General features: G+C 45.4%; 1 protein-coding gene across 9 annotated transcripts in view; it reads right to left on the reverse strand.

Moving 5' to 3' along the window:
- The window catches only part of FARP1 (FERM, ARH/RhoGEF and pleckstrin domain protein 1), a 1,178,254-nt gene that overhangs the window by 1,110,538 nt on the left and 46,805 nt on the right, over nt 1-20,911 (reverse strand). For 2 of the 9 annotated variants that reach the window (XM_069640746.1, XM_069640743.1), the window contains exon 1: nt 1,352-1,487. The exons of 4 other annotated variants lie outside the window; for them this stretch is intronic. The gene's annotated coding sequence lies outside the window, so the exon portion shown is untranslated. Of the gene's footprint in view, nt 1-1,351; nt 1,512-20,911 lie in introns of those variants that run through there. 3 more of the 9 variants (XM_069640750.1, XM_069640751.1, XM_069640744.1) reach the window with 3 other exon arrangements.

Genomic DNA, 20,911 nt, shown 5'->3' on the forward strand with positions numbered 1-20,911 from the left:
AACTCCCATCAGCCCTAGCCAGTACAGCGCATTGTGAATGTGTAATCCAAAACATTTAGAGGGCTACAAGTTTCGCTTGAATGACTGAAGACAAACTCATCTTAACCCACCCTACCACTTATCCATGATGCAGCGACCGATGTATAAGAAAACGTGGTTTCCTAAAATGATTTTAATTTTCTTCCTGCAAAAGCCTATAAACACCACAGGAAACGATGTGGCCAAATGACCACGTCCGAATCAATAGATCAAAAACCACGAGGAGAGCAGAATGCAATATTGTTAGTAAATACCAAACAAACATGTACACCAACCACAAAAATATAGTCGGGTTTCCATGGCAACTGCTCCGCCCAAGTATATCAAAGGTGTACCAACAATTCAAAGATCCAGCGTTAATACATTTTTATTTGAAATGGATGAATTTTGTGGCATAACACAACGCGGCTACAACTGAGGTGTATATTCACGTATCGTCAGGCGATAGGGGAGGTGGTCTAGACACCAGGAAGAGATCTACAAGAGAAGAGATGCAAACACAGATCATCTCATTTTATTTTATATCCCAGGTTAACATAAGATTTGCGCGGAGGGTGATGCTGATTGATAAAATTAGGGTGCCGGTGGGGTATGAAATCAAAACTAGGAGACCACAACTATAGTGCCCAGTTGCCGTTGGTAACGTGAAGATTTGGCGCTATAGACTCTGCAGTATAAAAAAAGAGCCACCAAGGAGAAGACCTTTGCATTTATCATTGACTTCATTCTGATCATCTTCACGTTGGGCTTCTTTCATATGAAGTGGAGGGAACAGCGCAGAAACGCAGCCAACAGCAGCAAGGGCAAATTATGTTCAGAATATCTGAAACTTAAGGAAAGCGCACCCTGGCCCCCCTGAGCAGCGTCCCACTCTTCTTGGTTTGGTTTGCATCCTGGCTGACCCAGCCGGTTGGTTAAATGGGACACGCACCACAACTTTTGGACCACATACTACGCGCCATCACGTTCATGAGGGTCCCACGAACCTCGAGGTCTCTGTAGAATAAACGTGAATTGAGAGTGGACGCTGGTGCTGCAGCACCCCCCCCCCCCCCCCCAATAGGAAAATGGCAGCAGCGCCACCGTACAGTGCTCCTTTCATTCCCGAGCCAGCACCGGTAGCCGGCGGGGACCGGCGCCTGAGGAGCCTCTGCCGGCGTCCTGCTCTGTGGTGGCAGTAGGCAGGGCTTCACACAGAGCGAGGCGAGTGCGAGGACGGCAACAAGGAAGCGGGAAGCGTTCCTAAATAAAAAAAAAACACTTGGGGCCATTCTGTCCACAACGGAGATTTCGAAAAGGGGTTCGTACGTACAACCTGCTTGTTTTGGCGCCTCCTGCCAGAGCAGCCCACTCTCGTTTTCCGTTTTTTTGACACGCTGCTGGCTCCGCACTGGACTCCCCTCAGGCGGTCATTGTAATCCGCACATGCCCACTGCAGCCAGGCGAGGTGTCTGCTCTGGGGCTGCTGCCATTCCTCTGAGGTCACCTCACCGACACGCCCCGCACCCGCCTCGCCGCTGGGGGGGTGGGATTAGCCTGCCCCTTAGCTCCTCCTGCGCCGCCGCCCGTGGGCAGCACAAGCGCTAAGCCGTTTGGACTTCGGCTTCAGAGGACGTTAAAAAGCACCAACACCTGGACCAAAGACAAATGATAAAAAGGAGACCGGCGCAGGCGCTCGAGGGGTGTCCAGAAAAGGGAGGAGAGTAAAAGGGGAAACCGACAGGAGTGTCCAACGGCAATAACAAGGAGTTAAACAGTGAACAACAAATAATTCAGATATCAGAATGTAAACTAAACAATTAAACACCCGAGGGATAAAGGGGGAGGGGAATAAGCGAGAGAGCAGATTTAAGGAGCGAGAAAAAGAAAGCAAGGATAACATCTTTTTAAAAAGCTAGAGGCAAAAAGGGCAGAATCATTCATTTCTTCCCATATAACCTGTAAACTTCGCAGTTTCCACAATTATATTTTTTAAAAATGTGTTGAAATGGTGCGTTTAACAGCAAATGATTTTCAGAGAAGTCATTTTAAGAAACACAGGCCATGCAAGTAGACCTGAATGTAACCCATAGCACGAGTGGGACCCCAGTTATTTGGGGGTGGGGGTTGCATATAATATATATTAAATACCAATAGGGAAGAATAGAAGGAAGGGATCGCAATAAAGACCGACACTGTAGGTATTGATATGGATTCCAGAAGCAGGAAAGAAAAACTCATCATTGGACCCTGGCTGAAGGTACAGTCTCCCTAACATCATCCGCCAGTGAAGGAAGGCCAGGACATCCAAGAGGGAAGCATGACCTCCCAAACATCTCCCAGGGAACAGAGGGATATACTGAATCCAGCAGACCTTCCAGCAGCTCCAAAAGTGCTACCCAGCCAGCACACAGCGTGCCCTGCTAGGCTCTGCCAGCACGTTTCCAAGGTGGGAAGTGCCAGAGAGTCTCTGAACTGAAGGACAAGGCTGTTGCCTGAAACACTCTCCACAGTTTAGGGCTGTCCGCCTTAAAGGACGACACAAGCCCAGCAACGAAGTTAGGAGTGCATCGACCAGCATCCACCTGAAAGGACATTCAACACAGTTGAGCCCCTCGAACTGCAACTGAATGTTATCACGCTGCAGTCCCAAACATCGTCCGAGACTCCTCAACCAGTGTTTCAGTCCCACCAGCCAGCACAAGACTACTCTTGACCCCCCCAAACGGCCACGTAGGTCAGCCTGCAGCCGTCCATCCAGCCTCGCTTGCCGAACTGCCCGGTGTCCGATACCCGCAGCGGTCTCCCATCTGGACCTCTGTCATATGTGCTGCAAAGCGCCCTGGAACAGATTCAACCCTGTCAAACACCAAGAACTTCTAACAAGCACAAGGTACATTGTGGTTCGGTCCCCCTGGTTCTTCTCCAAAGGCCGATAGTGAAATTTTACGACCCATTGCTCCCTTTGTGCCGAGACCAAGAATCCTTGAACATTGTGATTAATTACTTTACTAGCTATCCTCCTGTCGGTATCCAGAGTGCATCACTTTTCTTCTTGAAACTGTCTGTCCTCGGCATTCCAAGGATGGGTTGTATTTTGCAGTGTCCTAGAACGGTCTGTTGTGATAATAATAAACTAGATCTTTTTATACAACCTTGACTGGACAGTCCCTTTTATCATTGGGTAATAACTATTTTTGCTGTGTTGCAACTAACCAACGATCCACGACCTTTCAGACATAAGCCTGCGGTTCCGTCCACGTTACCATGGGTGTTTCAAATCTGTTTGGATCCCTTCTGGTGTACTAGCAGTGTGGGGCTGATTGATGGTTTAGAAACAGATATTCATCCCTGGACCACTGGTGCTGTGGAAGTTGATTCGTCACACCACGGAGTAACAAAACTCCCAATAACGTACAAACATTGAAACATCCGACTGATTGTCAGACAACCCCGCCACCTCCTTGGAGCGTGGACAAGGGCTATCGGAGTATAAGCGGCAACCATGAGTAGTACAGGCAGCGACATCCCTGTAGGCCAAGAGACTGTAGTCGGCGTGTGGAAGGCACTTGTCTGCAAACCCCGAACCAGCATCAGCTGACGGCGGAGGTCGGGTACCTGGACACAGGGAGGGTATCCCGCCGAGCCGGATTGTCTCCTGTGACTACAATGCAGTATCAAGGAGGAAGCCCAGAGGACAACCCCTTTGTCAGCTGGTGCCGGTGGTGCCACTTGGAGGAAAAGCGGTAACAGCTGTGGAAGTCCCACAGGGACCAACTGATGAGCTGGAAGGCAAGCCGTACCACAGAGCAGCTTAAGCAGGCACTGCTGGTAGCACCAGACCCCGTGACGAGATGAACCGGGCTGCGGCGCTGAATCTAAAAAAAAACAAAAAAAAAAAGTACCATTTTTTGGAAGTAGTGGATGCCAACAAAAAAACAAAAATAAGAAAAGGGGGCGGGGGTTACCACAGGGCTGACAGGAGACCCAAGACAACCCCAAAGAGTAATAATCCCCCAAAGAAGCGGCATAACAAATAAAGGAGCACATTGTAATAAGGAAGTGATTGATAAAGTGGGAAGGAGAGAAAAGCCACTTTACCAGAGAGACAGACGAAATAGAATAAAATATACATTAAAGTTCCTCTAACTTGGAAACCCCTAGCAGGATAGTAGACGAAGTAGCTTAGACTGGCAAATCAGGAACGCAGACCTTGGCATGAGAGTAAATCAAGGCTGTGACTTAAAGAGAGACCATTTGTGGGAACTGGTAAACACCATCAAAAAGGAAGGAAAGCAACCCCTTCGGGTTGGCGGAACTTTCTTTTTGGAACACTTGGTTGTTGCTTTTCATATTGGAACTGTGCTATAGAACTGAACAAGGCTGCAGCAGAGCAGCCGAGAGACATTTTATTGTCCCCTTGTTCCACCGAGTGGGAGGGTCAGATCAGGTTTTGGACATAGGACGGAGAATTTTATTTTGTTCATCCTGACAAAGACCGTTTCACTAGTTTATTGAGACAGGGAAATCCCTCACAGCGTTAGCGCAGCATTTTTCCAAACACCATTATTATTTAAATAAAAGTGTTGACAAGAAATCTAGTACCTTTGTCCGATCAATCCCGCCCCGCCCCCCAACCCCCCCAACACCTATGCTGACGTGTACGATACACAAGTTTCTATTTCAGAACTAGAGCATTAAAAACCGAGGGGGACTAGTGTGTTTATTTAGTCATGAATTTATTGATATTTAAAATTGATTTTATTATTTCAATTTGGTTAATAAACATATCTTCTGTGCAACCCTGTGAGTTTCTGGTTCCAAAAAGGGGAGGGAAGCTGTAAGAAATGAAGGTTATTAAATTGGGGGGTCCCAGATTCATAAAAAGAGCTTAAGGAATATTGTGTGCGCCTGGTTTGGGGTCCCGATTAAAACCTCCTACAGAAGCAACACTATGTAGACTACTAATCAAGCAGGAGTGAGACTACTGCAATAAACTGAGTCACGGCTGGGGGATCCCATAGAAAACAATGCACAGTCAAGTAAAAGGCTATCGGGATCACACGTGTCAAGTGGACAGCCAGGATTTGAGCCCGAGTTTAGTGGTTGCACAGTTTACAATGTTACAGTAGGGTAGACTACACCACCTCTATCCAATATTTAGTTTCAGGACAAACATGTAATGCTTCCTGGGCAGTGGATAAAGTAGTACTCACTCCAACAAAAGTCTCCCTTGCAATGCACCAACTCGCACAATAGGTACAACTTCAATTCTGGAACTCGTACATTCACTTTTCCCAGTCATGCATGCCCGTCAACACTTCTCAGCACATGAATGCCAAGTAAATACCCAAGAGTAAATTAGGCAAAAACTGGAGAAAATGCCCACTAAATGTAAAATTTTTTTGTTATTGCCGAAATCCACCACAAATTGTGAGGTGTGGAGACAATGTGGACCAGGCGGCGTGGGTAAGAAACTCAAACGTACCAGAAGAGATAATGGAAAACAGATCAGTGAAATAAAAGGAGCTTACAGATATTTCTTGAGCGAGTCGCAATTAAATAATAACATTTTTATATACCATGGGAAAATTCCTTCTCTGTCCTGTCAGGTCAGGATTTCACACCAGGTAGGACCATGAATTTGTGTCCTCACTTATGAAACCAGAGGATGGCAGCTGTCATCGACACGTTGACACCCTACTTCTGGTGGACATTTTAGATGATTCTAAGTCGAGTGGCCAAGAGATCCTTCAGTGCATGCAGTACCATAGCTGGTGTGATGTACTATACGAACATGGGATTTCTCTTTCAAACAACTCCGACCACAAAGCAGCATGCTATTCCCACGATTCCTTATTCCTTGCGGCAACGCATGCAGAATCTCAAAGTCCTGCTTAATGCCAACTTTGCATCAATCTATCTCAGACCACTTGCAGACAGAGTGAACTCCAAAGGATCAGACGAACACCCAGTTTCCGCTTCGCCTAGACTGGAACCACTCCCAATCGGTCTACTACCACAACCCCACCACCATGCACTCATTGCCCGAATGCAGAAAATAAGCTACTGGATGAACGCCAAATGATTGAAGTTCTAGCTCTCCCATCACCCTCACCCCTCCAAGACATACAATTTGGTCCGGGTCCGCAACAAACACAGGACTTGCTTGTATTGGCTCTGGTCAGCTTTCATTATCTTTTCTAACATAGCACCACAAGCCATAGTTTTCCTTCCTCTCCTCCAGAGGCAGTATTTCAGCCATCAACACCATAAATACCCGTATTCTTGACTTTGGCATGCAGCTCCATCTGAGCCTTCAAGCTGGCAAACTCCAGCAAGTTAAAAAAACACTGCTCTCTGACATCGTAAGAGAGTTAAACACAACACATTTTGCCACACATCAATGGCTCCCGTTAACAGATTGCATAGCCCACACAAGATGCTTTGTCAGATAGGAAAACATTACATGTAGTCTTTAGTCAAAATAGCATACAAATTACAGCACAATTAGTTCTAAAGAGGCACATTTGCTCTCAGTTTGATAGCAAGTTCAGGACAAGGGTCCTCTTGTGAAGATCACTGTCAAGTACAACTAAAAAAGCAGCATAACGAATCAAGGCATTTTAATAAAGTTAAAATACAAACAGTAAGGAAAGGTCAAAAACACCATAACCTCGAGATGAATGCCTAGAAAAAAAAATAAAATAAAAAATTCGATGCTTGGTGCTTAGAAAAAGATGTACTTTAAAACAACAAAAATAAATTAAAAAAAAAAAAAAAAAAAACAGGCCTACTAGCGTCACGGCTCGTCCGCTGGTCATGCCACAAGCTATAGGCCTGAGCAAAGTGAGGGGCGTAAACACCAAGCCCCAGAATCGTTACTGCCCCATGGAGTTAGTGGGCCTGGTGATTATTGCTTTTGGTATCCGAGGTTTACGTCCCACTGTGCAGATAGCAATTCGTCCCACTGTGCAGATAGCAATTTGTCTGAAAGAATAGAACTAGTTGCGTGCTCGGCCCAACCCATTCTTTCAAACACTCACCCAACGTGGCTGCAATACACATGGAAGATAAGGCTCTGTACGGCGCCCCGCTACCATTTCCATGGAGGCTCGGGACCTGGAGAGGAGCGGAGCACTGGGCCCCAACCTACCGGTACGTGGAGGAGGGGTGGCAACAGGAGAGTGGAAACTGACATGGAAAGTGATGGGGAGAGGAAGGGAAAAATTGCAAGCATCTGTGAGCTTGCTTGAAACACTGGCTTGGATCATTTGATTCAGCCCACAATCAGATTGGGTGCCGCACCCACCCCAGGTTTAAAGTCACATCAATGCACAATGCAATGTTGGTCAGACGTTTCCCTCAAAATTGTGGCTAAAACTGCATTAACAACTGCCAGACACAGAAAAACTGCTTTGACGTGTGACAAATTGAGTTGAAACAAGTTAGTTACACAAAGCAGGCACACATATAGAACAGCAGCAAATGGTATTTTTGAAGTCTGGTGAAATGAGCTCAAATGAAAGCAGCAATGGAAAGGAATCCCCCCCCCAATTGTTAAATGGGCAAGCCAAGAACTAGGCAACCTAATGTGCTATGTGGCGAATCTGAGGATGTCGTCCCTAGGGGTGAGACTTTTCCCAGAGCCTCGAGAGACGAAGCAGCTGCTCGGAAATGCTGCTATAGGCACAGAAGAGACAACCAGGTATGCGGGTTAGGTGCTGGAGGTCCAGGAAAGCAAGAGAGAGAAGGCAGAAGCTGGAGTAAGAGGGTCTGGGACCCTGGGAACAAAGTGAGTGTCTGGGACATGCACCCTTATGAGAAACCAAGAATAAGTGGGTCTGGGACCCAAACTATACAAAAGGAACAAACAACGAAGAGTTGTTTGCTTGGCAGGGGAGAAGAACAAGCAGATACAATGCAAGTCTGGGATCCCACACCCAAAGAGACAGTCCACGAGGGGACAATTGCTTGGGCAGGAGAGTAAACCAAGCAGTTCTGAATCTTGGAAGTCGAGGACTCGCACCCTGCGAGTCTGAGACCTGCACCCAAAATGCAAAAATTATAATTAAATCAAAAGGAATCCTACGTTTGGTAAAGTGAGTGTGCCAAGGTGTTGGGATGAAGCAGTGGGAATATAACTACCCAGTGACCTTTGGTTAAGAAAATACAGGCTTGAGAGGCCCAAAAGGAAAGAAAGTAGAACAAGAAGGAATCTAGGAGAAAGGATCACAACCATAGGCTTGGAGTCCTACATTTTTGAACATTTCTTTATTTCATCAGTTTTCATTACCTTTTCTGTTAGTTGGAACTACAATGAACACTTTACTTTAAGAAGAGATCAACCTGGCACAGTAGTTATTAGTGTTGCATGCACACAGCCCTGCTGCAAGGCATGGGCGTAATTGTAGAGGGATATGGGGGATGGCGGGAGGACAAGTCCCACCCAACTTTTGTGGCATGCCTTTTTGTCCCCCCCCTTCGCCCCCATCTTTGGTGGGAGGGTCGGGGGCCACATTCATTGATCATGTAATGGGACAGCTTGAGCCTGGCTGAGGTGCCCAGCCAGGCTCACGCGGTCTCATTACATAATGTCAAGCTGAGCTCAGGTGCATGTATTTTTGTTGGAGGGTTGGGCTGACGGGCTGACCGTAGTGACGAGGCACATTTGGACAATCACATTTGGCGTCAGGGGAAAATCCAGCATTGCAAGAGTGACAGATGAGGTGAGCCACGAAATGCAATGCGTGTAATAGTTTCATTCACACACCCAAAAAGCCCAACCCTGCCCCAATCGAATTTTTTGGTAACATTAGTGGCAGATGGCATTTTTACACAAAAAAAAAAACTGCGGGTTCATTGCAGATGCAGTAAAGTCGTCTATTAGAGCTTTGGCCAGGCGCTCTAGGGCAAAATACATGGAAACCTCCTAATTTAATTTGTATATGGATTGCATCAACAGAAGTGACTTCACAGAAAAGGGCATTGCAAGGAGCATCATTAGTCTTTGATACGCGGAGGCACCATGGAAGTGACTTTAGAATAAGTTGCCATAAGTAAGCCAAGTGGCAAATAACTTTGTGGTGCACAATACCTATATTGCACTATTGTTATATATGGAGGAACTCTATAGTCATTATGCTTTATTATAATACCATGGTATATTAACATAAGCTTTGAAGCAAATCAGAATCACCTACAGAGCTTCAGGTAAGACACCATGGGATTAAATGAACTGCCCAGGATCGCACACTTTGTTTAAATGGTGAAACCGATTTAAGCAACTGTGTACATATTCCCAGGTTTTGTTGATATAGATATTTGAGGTTTTGCTTTACATTTCATGTGCTTAAATAGTTATTTAAATAGTTATTTCTGGCAATGCCTTGGAAGCAAATCACATTAAATAATAAGCTAGCCGTTCATAGTAAACTAACGGTACACTATATACATTGTCATAGAAATATTTTGAGTAATGAAAGTATGGCTTTAGTTTTATTCTCCCATCCTGAATGCAAAGTCCCAATAGCATCATGCCAATTAACGTGAGCCTAACAAATCCCCCTTGGGTTTTAAAGCCATAGAAATTATTTAATAAAACATGCAACATTATGCACCCTTCTCACTTTGATCACTCCCTCCCATTCACATTTCTAAAGGGACAAAAGTCCCTGCTAATAGTCGCCCCCTCCCTTTTCATCAGTGCCTGATGGCTCACAGTGCAATTCTTTGTTGACAGAGAAACATGAGGACCCTCTGCTTACCGGAACTCTTGGAACATTGTCCTGGCAGCGGTACACCTGTACCGTTTGGAAAGGGTAAGGTGTCCTGTTGTCAGGACATAAGCGTGCTGAGCAGGAATTGCTTTGCACACATTGTCCTACCAGTGGAACACCTTTTCTGTTGGGCACCCTCTTTGAGGTGCAGAACGGGAGTGGCACCCCACTGACAAATGTCCCGGTCTGACCTCCCGCTCAGTACGCTACTGATTAGGGTCATTTGAATACAGGAAAACATACCTGAATTTTAATGATATACTGTTGCAAGTAATTAATGAAATGAGAATAAGCAACCTAATGTGCAGTTTTAAAATCTTGCGGCATCCATTTTGTATTCTGCCTAAATGCTTGTTTGAGTCAGTGCCCTGGTGGCAATAATCTAACACCGGCCCCCTTCTGCATGCTTGCAGGCCCTCTTTAGGGGGAGGGGGTGCAGGCTTTTTTACTGTTGTCAATGCAGTGAATTCTAAAGACCAACTGTAGTGTTATACGTTTCAGAAGACTGGAGTGTCTTTAGAATTGAATTTTAAAGATACAGCACCAGTCTTATGAAAGTTATAAGACTGCTGGCAATTAACTCTTGTGTTATAGTAGTTTAGTATTCTCCCTCTGAGCCACTGTCCGCCCTTCCTCCAACCTGCCCCGTTCTTTCACTTGTCATGTCCCCCCCAACATTTTCAGCAAAGTTACTCCACTGCTGCAAGGATTTTCATTTATCACGAAATGAGGTGGTAACAGGGCGGCAAATTCACATGCCCCTATCCACAGTCAGAAAAGCTTCAGATGCTCACAGGGCTGCGTCTGTTCTAGGGGACGAATTTAAGGATTATCTCTCTGCCTTAACAAAAGCAATAAAATGCATCCCTCAACAGATAGCACCACTATGGTCTGAAGACACCACCAGCGCTGCATCTGATCCAGTGAGGTCACCTCCTCTTCAGCTCTTCCCAGGCAAGATATCTGTTAAAAATATTGGTGGAGTGAGCCTAGGTACAAAGGCCCGTTCACGGTCATCTATGCCACTCCACTTAAAGGTTCGGGAGCTGCAGTACTGGATAAATCTTTCAGACGTCCGCAGCGACCCCCATGCAGCACCCCCCACTCAGGTTGAACAAAATGTAGACGTGTAAGAACTATGACGTAAAGTGATTCTTTGACACAAGTGATACTGCGGAATGTGTGTACACAACTATAACTTGCAACAAAACAAAATAAAAACGATGTGTTACTTTTTTCTTTTCTTTCCATGATGAAAATACAAATGCATAAACACATTCGGAGAACGGTCATGCCCTCATTCTCATGAGCAGTCTACAGTAACCATGTTTTCCTCTACCTATATGTGGGTTATGTATTGTGTAGCTACACCATTTGCTATCTCTATGTTTGGATTAGGTATTATTTAGAATGTAGTTTTATTGGGAGGGGCATATAAAAGGGGAGGGGGCACAGGGGATACTAACACTGCCAATATGTCTTACACTGCAAATATCTCTTCAGTGATGGGAAACTGGGAAAGAACACCACCATTATTAACATGGAAACCAACTCAACTGTCAGTAATGTACATACCACTCGGGAAGAAATGGGGAAGTTTGCAAAGCTAGCTATGTCATTATTTCCGAATGCGTTTCCCAACAGGACTACAAATGTAAGTTTTCGTTCTACTGCTTCACATGCTAGTACATTAAAATGTTACCGAAGATAGCTCAAGAGTAAAATATGACGAGTATAGAGGACAAGTCGAAATGTTATAGAAGATGTGCACTTCCCAGAATTGAGTAATAGCTGGTACGCAGACATGCACTTGGTGGGGAAAAGAGGGTTTATGGGAGCCATTACATTTGTTCTTTGATACCACACATAGCGGGGGGGAGGGAGGGCCCAAGGTATTGATGCTGCAAGAAAATAAACTCAGCTTTTGGAGTCCCAATGTTTGGTCCATCTGACGTATGCAGATTGCGAAGCACTTTCCAGGCACAGAGTGTACTACTCGTGACGATGGACCCAGACAAACTCCTGAGTCCAAAAAGCATCCAGTGTTTACAGACCCCATCCATGAAGCTGAAAGGTGCAACGTTTGTGGCAAACAGGTGGCAAGAGATTGCAATGAGCTGCATGACAGGAGGCCTTGTGGGATTTGTTGAAGTTATCAAAAGGGTTAAAGATGTGTGCTGAGAATACTGAAATGAGCATGTGGCAAAACTGAACTGTGCTTTTACAATGAGGGAAGCATCTTTGTGGAGGCCAACAACAAATGCAACAAAACATACATCCCAGATCTCAAGAAAGGGACAGCTGCAGTGATGGACAATTACTGGGTCTGCGGTCAGCAAGCGTTTCTGCACCTCCTGCCATTATGGAGGCGCAGCTGCTTGCTTGTCACGCTGCACTCCGCTCTTTGTGGTCCCAGAAGAACACTTGAAAGTGGAATCCAGGGTATTGCTTGACCCAACAACAGAACCAGCGCCAGATGTCTCCAGCATGATTCACTGCCAGCTCCCATATTCCGTATCCTGCCACAAAAGGATAACAACTGCAGAGGAAGCAGAGATTCAACCATCTGTCCCAAGACTCCTCACAGCTGCTCAGAGATACCAGACCAATACAGACTGTACAGCATGAAGAGACTGTTTCGCATCACTGTTCCTGCCAGGAGTGCAAGCAGTTGCCAGTACCAAATGGCTTCAAATGGTTTGCTGGGAGGTGATACAATTGGCAAATGATACAGAGCAAGGATTGAACGCCATAAAGATGGCTACTAGTGATCAGGTTAATGACGTTACAGAATCGCTATGGCCTGAACTTGCTTACGGCGATGGAAGGTGGGGTTTGCTAGAAAATCAGTGATTCCTGTTGCATGTATGTGTCTCCAAATGACGCAGCCAACGGGTCTCACACAAATAGAGGCCCTGCACACTCCCAGCATCCACATGAAAACAGAAAAGTGATTGGTTCGATGACCTCTTTGCTTGGGAATACTCATTGATGGGGGCGATAGTGAAGCTACTGGTACCAGGGATGGTGATCTTCTGCACATGCAGATGGGACTTCGATGCTGTGTCAAAGCCATGCCTAGCAGTGGAATGATGGTTTCAATTGGGGTACATGGCACACCTCGTGGGACAAAAGACAGCCAGGTACAAACAAACAGATGACCCAAACAAGACCTGCATGGTTAGGCTAGAGCAGAGCCTACATTCCTTCCCTTCCCACCCCCAGGCACAGTCACTATCCCCCCCCCCACCTGACGCAGAGAACTATGATGAACATGGTGGTTGACCTACAAGACAGGCAGTGTATGTATTTCACATGCACCCAGAGCAGTATGCACAGGCAGGGGAATGTTTACGATCACCTGTGTGCAAGGCATGGGTGCCCAAGAAGGGAACATGGCCATATCTGGAAGCCGAGAGTTTGGAGAAGGAGGAGAGGGAGACTTACATGGGAGTTTGTTAATGTGGGATTAACGAAAGGGGGAATGTTGAGAAGCGTGGACGATCATCCCAGGCCCCCCCTCCCAAGAGGTTTGGGATGAGGAGAATGCACAAGAGTGTGTTATAGGTGCCTACAGAGGTTATAGGGGGAGGGGTGGTGCCAATAGAAGCTACATTATGGGTAGGTTTTTGATATAGTTGGGTATAGATTGCATTGAGAATGAAACACCATCTTAGAAAATGGCAGCCATATTAAAATTAAGGCCCAGCATTGCACTGCAGCCAGGGCAGTAGGCCTGGGCCCAGGCCATAGAAGATGTGTGTGCACGCAGGGTTGGGTTGTAACATGGGCAGCAGTGAGAAAGACCAAACCCACAGAGATTCAGGAATCTCTGATTGTTTCATACAATTAGCACTCGTAGCTCAGATGGAATGGGTCCTGCAAGGCCATGAGGGGGCCGGGAGCTCCCTGTGTAAAGTTTTCCCAAGAGATGGAGGGCATGAGCCTCTGACCATCCCCAGTCCAAACCTCAAGTTATAATAGCCGGATGCCCCTGTCCCAAGACCCTAGCATAACAAGGTTCCAGGCAGCCCCAGACCACGGACCATAAAACTGCTACATTGCCCATTTCTCAGGAAGATCACAGAAGAAAGATGGGATCTCACATCCTGGACCCCTGTCATTTGTGCTGCCAGGTGCCATGGGGAAAAAGTAACAAATCTAAAACCAGTGTGAAAAGATTTGGAAAGGCACTGAGGAGTCTATAATCGGGCTGGGATTTGCAAGTCAACGTGACCTCTAAACTATCGTCTGCACCCATGTCTGCAGTACCAGGTGCACATTAGGCCACAGATAAGGAAGGCAACGATCTGTTGCATAATTACCAATTAGGAGCCCCCTGACCGATGACGTGCAACAAAGAGCACCACGTGGAAGAAGATGGACAGGAGAAGCTCGGACCAATGACCTGGCATCCCTTACAGAGCAGTCAGCCACCAGGATGTGTAACCTATGTAATGCATGACACTGTGTGCCTTTACAACTATAGCGTATTTTTTTTTTTTTTTTTTTAAAGAATAAACCTTGTTCTCCTTGCAAGAGGTGTGCTGGGCCTTTTTTCCTCCCCATAGTGGGTTGAATTTTTCCTGGTGTGAGCGTTAAGGGGATAGTCTACACTCCCACTGCCCTTCTGGCTCATCTACTACTAAGCAATGTTTTTCAATTCTCAGGTGGTACATTTTATTTAAAACCAGTAGTAAAGGTTGATTAAAGCATGTACTCCTGTTTCAGACAAACTGGGCTTTTCCCCCTGTTCCATAAAACATTATCACCTAATCGGAGGAATAATCCCAGACAATGGTCACTTCGTGATGCAGAACAGATGTGTGACAGACTTACCAGGCCAACGCAAGGCTCTGCGTCACATAATTCGAGAACAAGATGACCATAATGACTGTGCTAGCTGCAGCAGCAGTGTGGGTCGAGGAGACTGGAATGCCCCAGGGATTGGGCAATTTAGGAAGAGGTACGGGATTCAAGCATTGCAGAAAGGGACGGTTGGCTTTTCCTCAAAAATGGCTCGCCGGTGGGAGCACTTGTTAGGTGACGTTATAGACATTTATAAAGCGCACATCCACCGACGCTAGGAAGCATCGCTGAGGCAGTTCTCTACATGACTAGAAGAGCAAGGTTTTAAGTGCATGCCGGAACTGCGGATGATTTGTTAGATTTTGCATGCCCCCGTGAAACTCATTCCATAAGATGCTGGACGCGACTGAAAAAACCTGCTCACCCAAGCGGGCACTCCGGAATTTGTGGCATAATTACCAGGTTTGCCACTTCTGATGGTAAAGACCATAAGGGGATATATGGCCTAAATTTGGCCTGGAGAAATTCAGCCCCAAGCCCATAATACACCTGGTGAACAAAGCACAAGGCTTTAAACTTAATTATTTTTGCCACCGGGAGCCAGTGAAGTGCCGAATCACTGGACTCATACGGGCACCATAGGGGGATCCCATCGCCACTCAGCCGCCATATTCTGCATTCACTGCAGCTGCTGAATAAAGCCCTTAGGTTGCGCCAGGTAGAGGGCATTGCAATAGTCGGTAAGGCTAGAGATTAGTGAAGCTACCACCAAAGGGCAGAGAAAGGGCATGATCTTATGCACTAGCTTCAGCAGATAGAAGCCCGTTTTACAGACCAAGCTAACTTGTCTGGCCATCGACAGTGATGACGATAGCACAACTATGCTTTTCACCGACGTAACTAGGGAGGGAATAACACCCAGGACAGACGGCCATAAGCTGGGCCCACAGGGAGGTCCCAGAAGAGCCCATCACCTCGGTCTTATTCCCGTTCAGTTTAAGCCGGTTGATGTCCATCCAACTCTTCATGGCTGACAGACACTTGCAGTCTCGACGACACCTCAGTTTGGTCAAGATCTAACCGTACCAGAATCTGGGTGTCGTCTGCATATGCGTAGCATCTGAAGCCCCGGGACTGGAGGAGAGCAACTAGCAACTGAACGTAAAGATTGAATAGTATCGGGGACAAGACAGTCTTGCAGAACACCACAGGATAGAGTGAAACTGGTAGAGAAATAGAGGGAGAGAAAGTGACTTTATTCCAGAGCTTCATTCCAGAAACTTCTGGCTCCATTTCCTCCTCGATAATGGAAAGTATTAGCAGACAGACGACTTGAGTAAAATCAGGTGTTTGCCAGTCTGGTAACTATGCAGAATGCACAGGAGGCCTACTTTCAGGGCCAAATTACAGAGGATATCGAATGATGGATTCTCACAAAGCCCCTAAACGTACAATTGCAGCGGCATGGATTGGTGAAACTAGCCAGTCAATTAACCCGAGTGTCAGACATGGGTTGAGTGGCAGCTGTTCAATAGGGCAAGACAGTATGGTGAGCAGAGATGCAGAGCAATCTCTGGAATGGTGACTGTTGCTTAATAGCTAGCTCTTCTATCCAGAGACCTTGCCACCGTTCTCCACAGTATAGCATTAAAGGTAATGAACAGTTCTCTAATCCAAAAGCGTGGGATTGGTTCATTATATATAGATCGCATATGGCAGGGATCTGCAACCTATGCCAATTCAGATGTTTTAGACCACGCTCATCAGTAGCCAGCATAGTAAATATGGGAGGGATCATGGGAGTCGTGTTAAGGATTTCAATCAGGCGACACACACCTTGGTCTCTGCCTAGTATGCAGCGCACGACTGAAATGCTCATCTTTTTATATTGATTCAATATTGCGATGGTACACCACTCATATCACACTCTCTTTTCAAATACCCCGGGTCACAATGGACCATGAACCAGGCTGTTTGGTAAAATACAATATTTATTTAAAATTCAAAAGAAATCTCACTATTATGAATATGGTGTGGCAATCACCAATGGGGTATTAATTACAATGAGAAGGTGAGCAATGCACTGGGTTAAACTTTCTAGTGGAACATAAACACAGCACAGCAGAATAGGAGCACTTTTTGATTTAGGACGGATAGCACCCAAGTTATAATTTCCCCCTGCAACATTCCCTCAACCCACAAATAATCAGTTCCGAGTGGATAAACAGAAGCAGCAGGTAATCAGGAATAATGGGCAAGAAACGGAATCCAAATCTGACCTTTCCTCCCCAAATAAGAGAAAAACGGATTTTAAACCGCTTACAATGTTATAAAATGACACTCGGAAATGGACAATTAAATAATGAATGCGTGTTAAAAACCTAGAAGCAATTATAATTCCTCACTAAAGCAACAATGCAAAGACCCTAATAATCACAAAGAATGTATTACCAAAAGCAAACCGTTCGAAAATGAGTGGCAAGTTTAAAACAGATTGCAGCAAAATTACGTGAGAAACGCTGCAATTTTGCAATTCCCGCCTGAAATAACCAAAACGGTTTTTAATAAAAACAGGTGAAATATACTGATTTGGAGTGCGGTTTTATGGTTTCCATATATCACAGGTACAATATGGAAGTGAAAGTAAGTCTCTAGCTGGTAAATTGAATGAGTTATGCAAGATATAAAAAGGAGCGCTTTGAGTAAAACTGAGCGGTGAAAAAGGAAAGGAAATCTGTTGTGACAAGAACAGTTTTACTTTACACTAGAGTATTCAGGCTAGGCCACCAAAGAGGGACACAGTAAGCTCCAGGGTTGATTTGTGAGTTCAACCCTCTCACCCCAGCGCCACACCTTAGCAGAACCAGTCCGATCCCTCAAAATAGGACTAATGGCTAAGGATTAAACAAGACAAAATTAATAAAGAGATGGCGCTAGCACTAGAAATCAAGGGCAGGGTTGCAAGAATGATTCTGACAGTTTTACTTATCAGGGTAAGGATAGAATGACTTAGAGAGTGGGATAAGTACAAAGACAAGATAGGCTATGGGTTTAGATGGAGTGGCGATTATACTCACAGACCACTTTTTAGTTTTTGGGATTTCGGACAGTCAACGGTTCTGGTCACTACACGGCAGGGTGCCTGGCAAACAGCTGGGCAGTTCTGGTCACCAGATGGCACGTTTGCAGCGAGCATGTAGTTAGTGGGATCAGGATGCTTCCCAAAAACACCACAGCTTTCCCCTTTGGTTATTTGGGAATTTTAGTGGGATTTCAGAGTTGAGGCCTTGCTGGGATAGGATGAGCACTGCTTGGGTTTTGCAGTGGGCCCTGGAGTAGGGTCAGCAATGCTTTGGCCTTGTAGTTGGGATCTGGATGGATGGAACAGGAACGCAGCGACAGAACGTCAGGAAGAGTGTGTGTCTAGAGTCTTGTCAGGGACTCTTATTTATAATGCATGGTGACATCAAAGTATATGACAGGGGCAGGCTTAACTAAACATGCCTCCAACAACTGGATTGGACAAGGGTGATAGTCTCCACCTCACTCTCAGCTTGTTGGATTTCAGGAAAATGTCAGATTTATGATGCAAGTTTTACAATGCCCAAAATATTCCCACAGTAAATTTAATATCCGAGTTTGCCACACACACACAGATTTATACAATTGCAATCTCTTAGCAAATTATATACACGGGTTACATATTTTGTGCTGCAGTCCAATCCTCCAGTCCATGAGACCTTGTTTCGCCCTTCTACCAGTTTTTCTCGCTTTTCAATGGGATTTCTATTATTCAAAACTCTATAACTTTGTACATGGGTGGGGATGATCATAAGGGATGTATGTACAAAAATGTGCAACATGGATACTTTTCTTGTAATCCGCCATTTCTGTGCCCAGGGTGTCAGTGAATTCCACCAGGTCTTAAAAGAAAGCCCAAAAATTCACTTTTACACTGGTAAAATTATAATTTTCACAAAGTCTCGCTGCAGAGATAAAAGTGTTTGAAGTTTATTTATGAAATTGTCTTTGGAAATAAATGGCAGTCCTTTATCACTGGATCATTTTCTTTCCTTCCTTCACCTGCTACTAACTGTCATTTCCTTCAAAGCAAGGTGGGGGTTTCTCAGCTTTATAGCAGGTTTTATTGCCCCTTCACACGTCAGACTTCTTTGCCCTGGAAGTCCTATTGTACGTGGGCTGGCCTAGACAAGATTCTTTCCAACCTAGCAATTATCATTTAGGTGTTAGTATCTGCTGAGAGTTCATAGTGTGGCTCCCTTCCTTAGGGGGGAGCTTTTAGGGCTGCCACATGGAATAACTGGTTTTTGGGAGCTTGAAAATTCAGCCCATGTGTTTTAAAATCTTTAATTGTCCTATTTTGGGTCCTGAAAAAAAACAAACCTGTGGAATAATATAGCCCATGTGTGTATTATCACCAACAACACAACCCCTTCACATTGCTAAATAAGGCAGGCTTTCATTCACAATTTCCTTTTTAAATAGGCCATTTTTTTCCTTCCGTTTGCAAAGGCCCATTTTTACATGTGTGGTGAAAAGCTAGCATTTCTTTTGTTAATTCTGTTTGGCAGCTCCATCAGATTCCCACACTGTCTTTGCAGCTACAGTCATTTTCTTGGATGCAGAAGTTTTCTGAAGCACAGATATATTGAAACTGACCTGGCTCAGAGAGTTTGAGTCTTTGAACTTCTGAGCTTTGGAAGAAATAAACGCGTGCTCCTGTGTGATTAAAAAGTGAAGTTCCTGGTTGATTTCTCTGAGTTTGTTTGACAGGGCCTGTCATTCAGAAAGTATACCTGGTTTTGGTGAGGTACAATGAAATATCTTGGGCACGGCAGGGCCTTTTTAATCACAGTGGTTTCAGAATGAACGGATGGCATTAGCATCAAAGCAGCATTTTTAAAAATGGTAAAAACGTTTCATTTTGAAGGGGAATTTTAGGTTTTCAGCAAAGCAGTGCTGCCTTTTTACTTTATTCCATGTATATGTTTCAGAACACACTGGCACACTCCTTCAGCGTGTGCCCTTGTTCCATCCTGCCTGAAGTGTGCTTGGCAGGACGGTGCAGCCATCTTTTTGTTGCTGCAAAAACGCAGTTTTGATGTCATGGTGCGCACAGGAGCCAGCGCAGCCATTTGCTGTTTTCTGCGCACATGCAGCTTGATGATGTGATGAAATACTGTTGAGTGGGTCAATATATCCCAGAATCGAAAACACCTGGAGAGTTTCAGGTTGCAGCAGGCTGGCATCTGGAATGTCTATGTTGCTGCCTACATCTATTTTATTTATTGTGCATATGCTAGGCACCAAGTCAATTCTGTTTCAAAGCGCCTGTGCAGTCAGTGGTTGATATAACGTTTGGTTGAAGACAGCCGTTGCTCCTTTTTATCTTGTTTTCATGGGCATGGTTGAAACAATAGTAGACAAAAAAAAAAAAAAAGTATAAAACTCGTAACCCCCCCCCCCTTCGGAATGTACGCAATAAGGGCACATCATATTGTAAGAACCAGTCCCTTAGGTCCGTCAACCGGCAAATTTCTATACCTAACCAAAACCAGGAAGGGAGTCAATAAATGGCAAGGTCTTTGAACTTCCTTCCATCTGTTCTGAAGGACAACCCATCGTTTTACTTATGCAGGAATCTGAACTGCTCCCCAATTCAAAAAAAGTTTAGGGCGATTTAAAAAAGAAAATGTTATAACCGTTTATTATTTTATGCGCATTACATTGTTAAACAATCCAAAACATTATGAACAACCAGCAGGTCACACCAAGTTCTCATACTGGACATTAACCACAATCTCTGCCCTCTTGGGGGCCGCCAGGGTCCCCCAGGCCTGTTCTCTCAGGAGTGTGTCCCTGGCACTGATTGGGTCACTTGGGTGCCAGGGCTTCCCTCACAGAGCCATCAGTGGTCTACCCATTTCCCCCACACTTTCTGGAATTTTGCGGGGCAGCCTCTAGCGGTGTAGATTCGCCTTTCAAGGGAGCACATCTGTCCAGTTCACTGGCCCAGCAATCTATACTCAACTTGTCGGCCGGGTCCCATGTTGCAGCCGTCTGCCTCTTTCCTACGCCCAGTGCCAGGAATGCTTTTTCGTGTTTGGTGAAGTCTATCTCCCCCAAATGCTGAGTATATTCCATTTTTTTTTTTAAGTGCACTAGATGTTTCCCGGTGCACCGCTCAGTTTTGAGGGTTGAGAATCCAGCCAACTTGCTATCTGCACCGGTAGCATTCAAGCCAAAGCCGCCTGGATCTGCAATAATCGGTTGGAGACACACAA

This window comes from Ambystoma mexicanum, chromosome 7q (genome assembly GCF_040938575.1).
Source record: "Ambystoma mexicanum isolate Mex_15411 chromosome 7q, UKY_AmexF1_1, whole genome shotgun sequence".
Lineage (NCBI taxonomy): Eukaryota > Metazoa > Chordata > Amphibia > Caudata > Ambystomatidae > Ambystoma > Ambystoma mexicanum.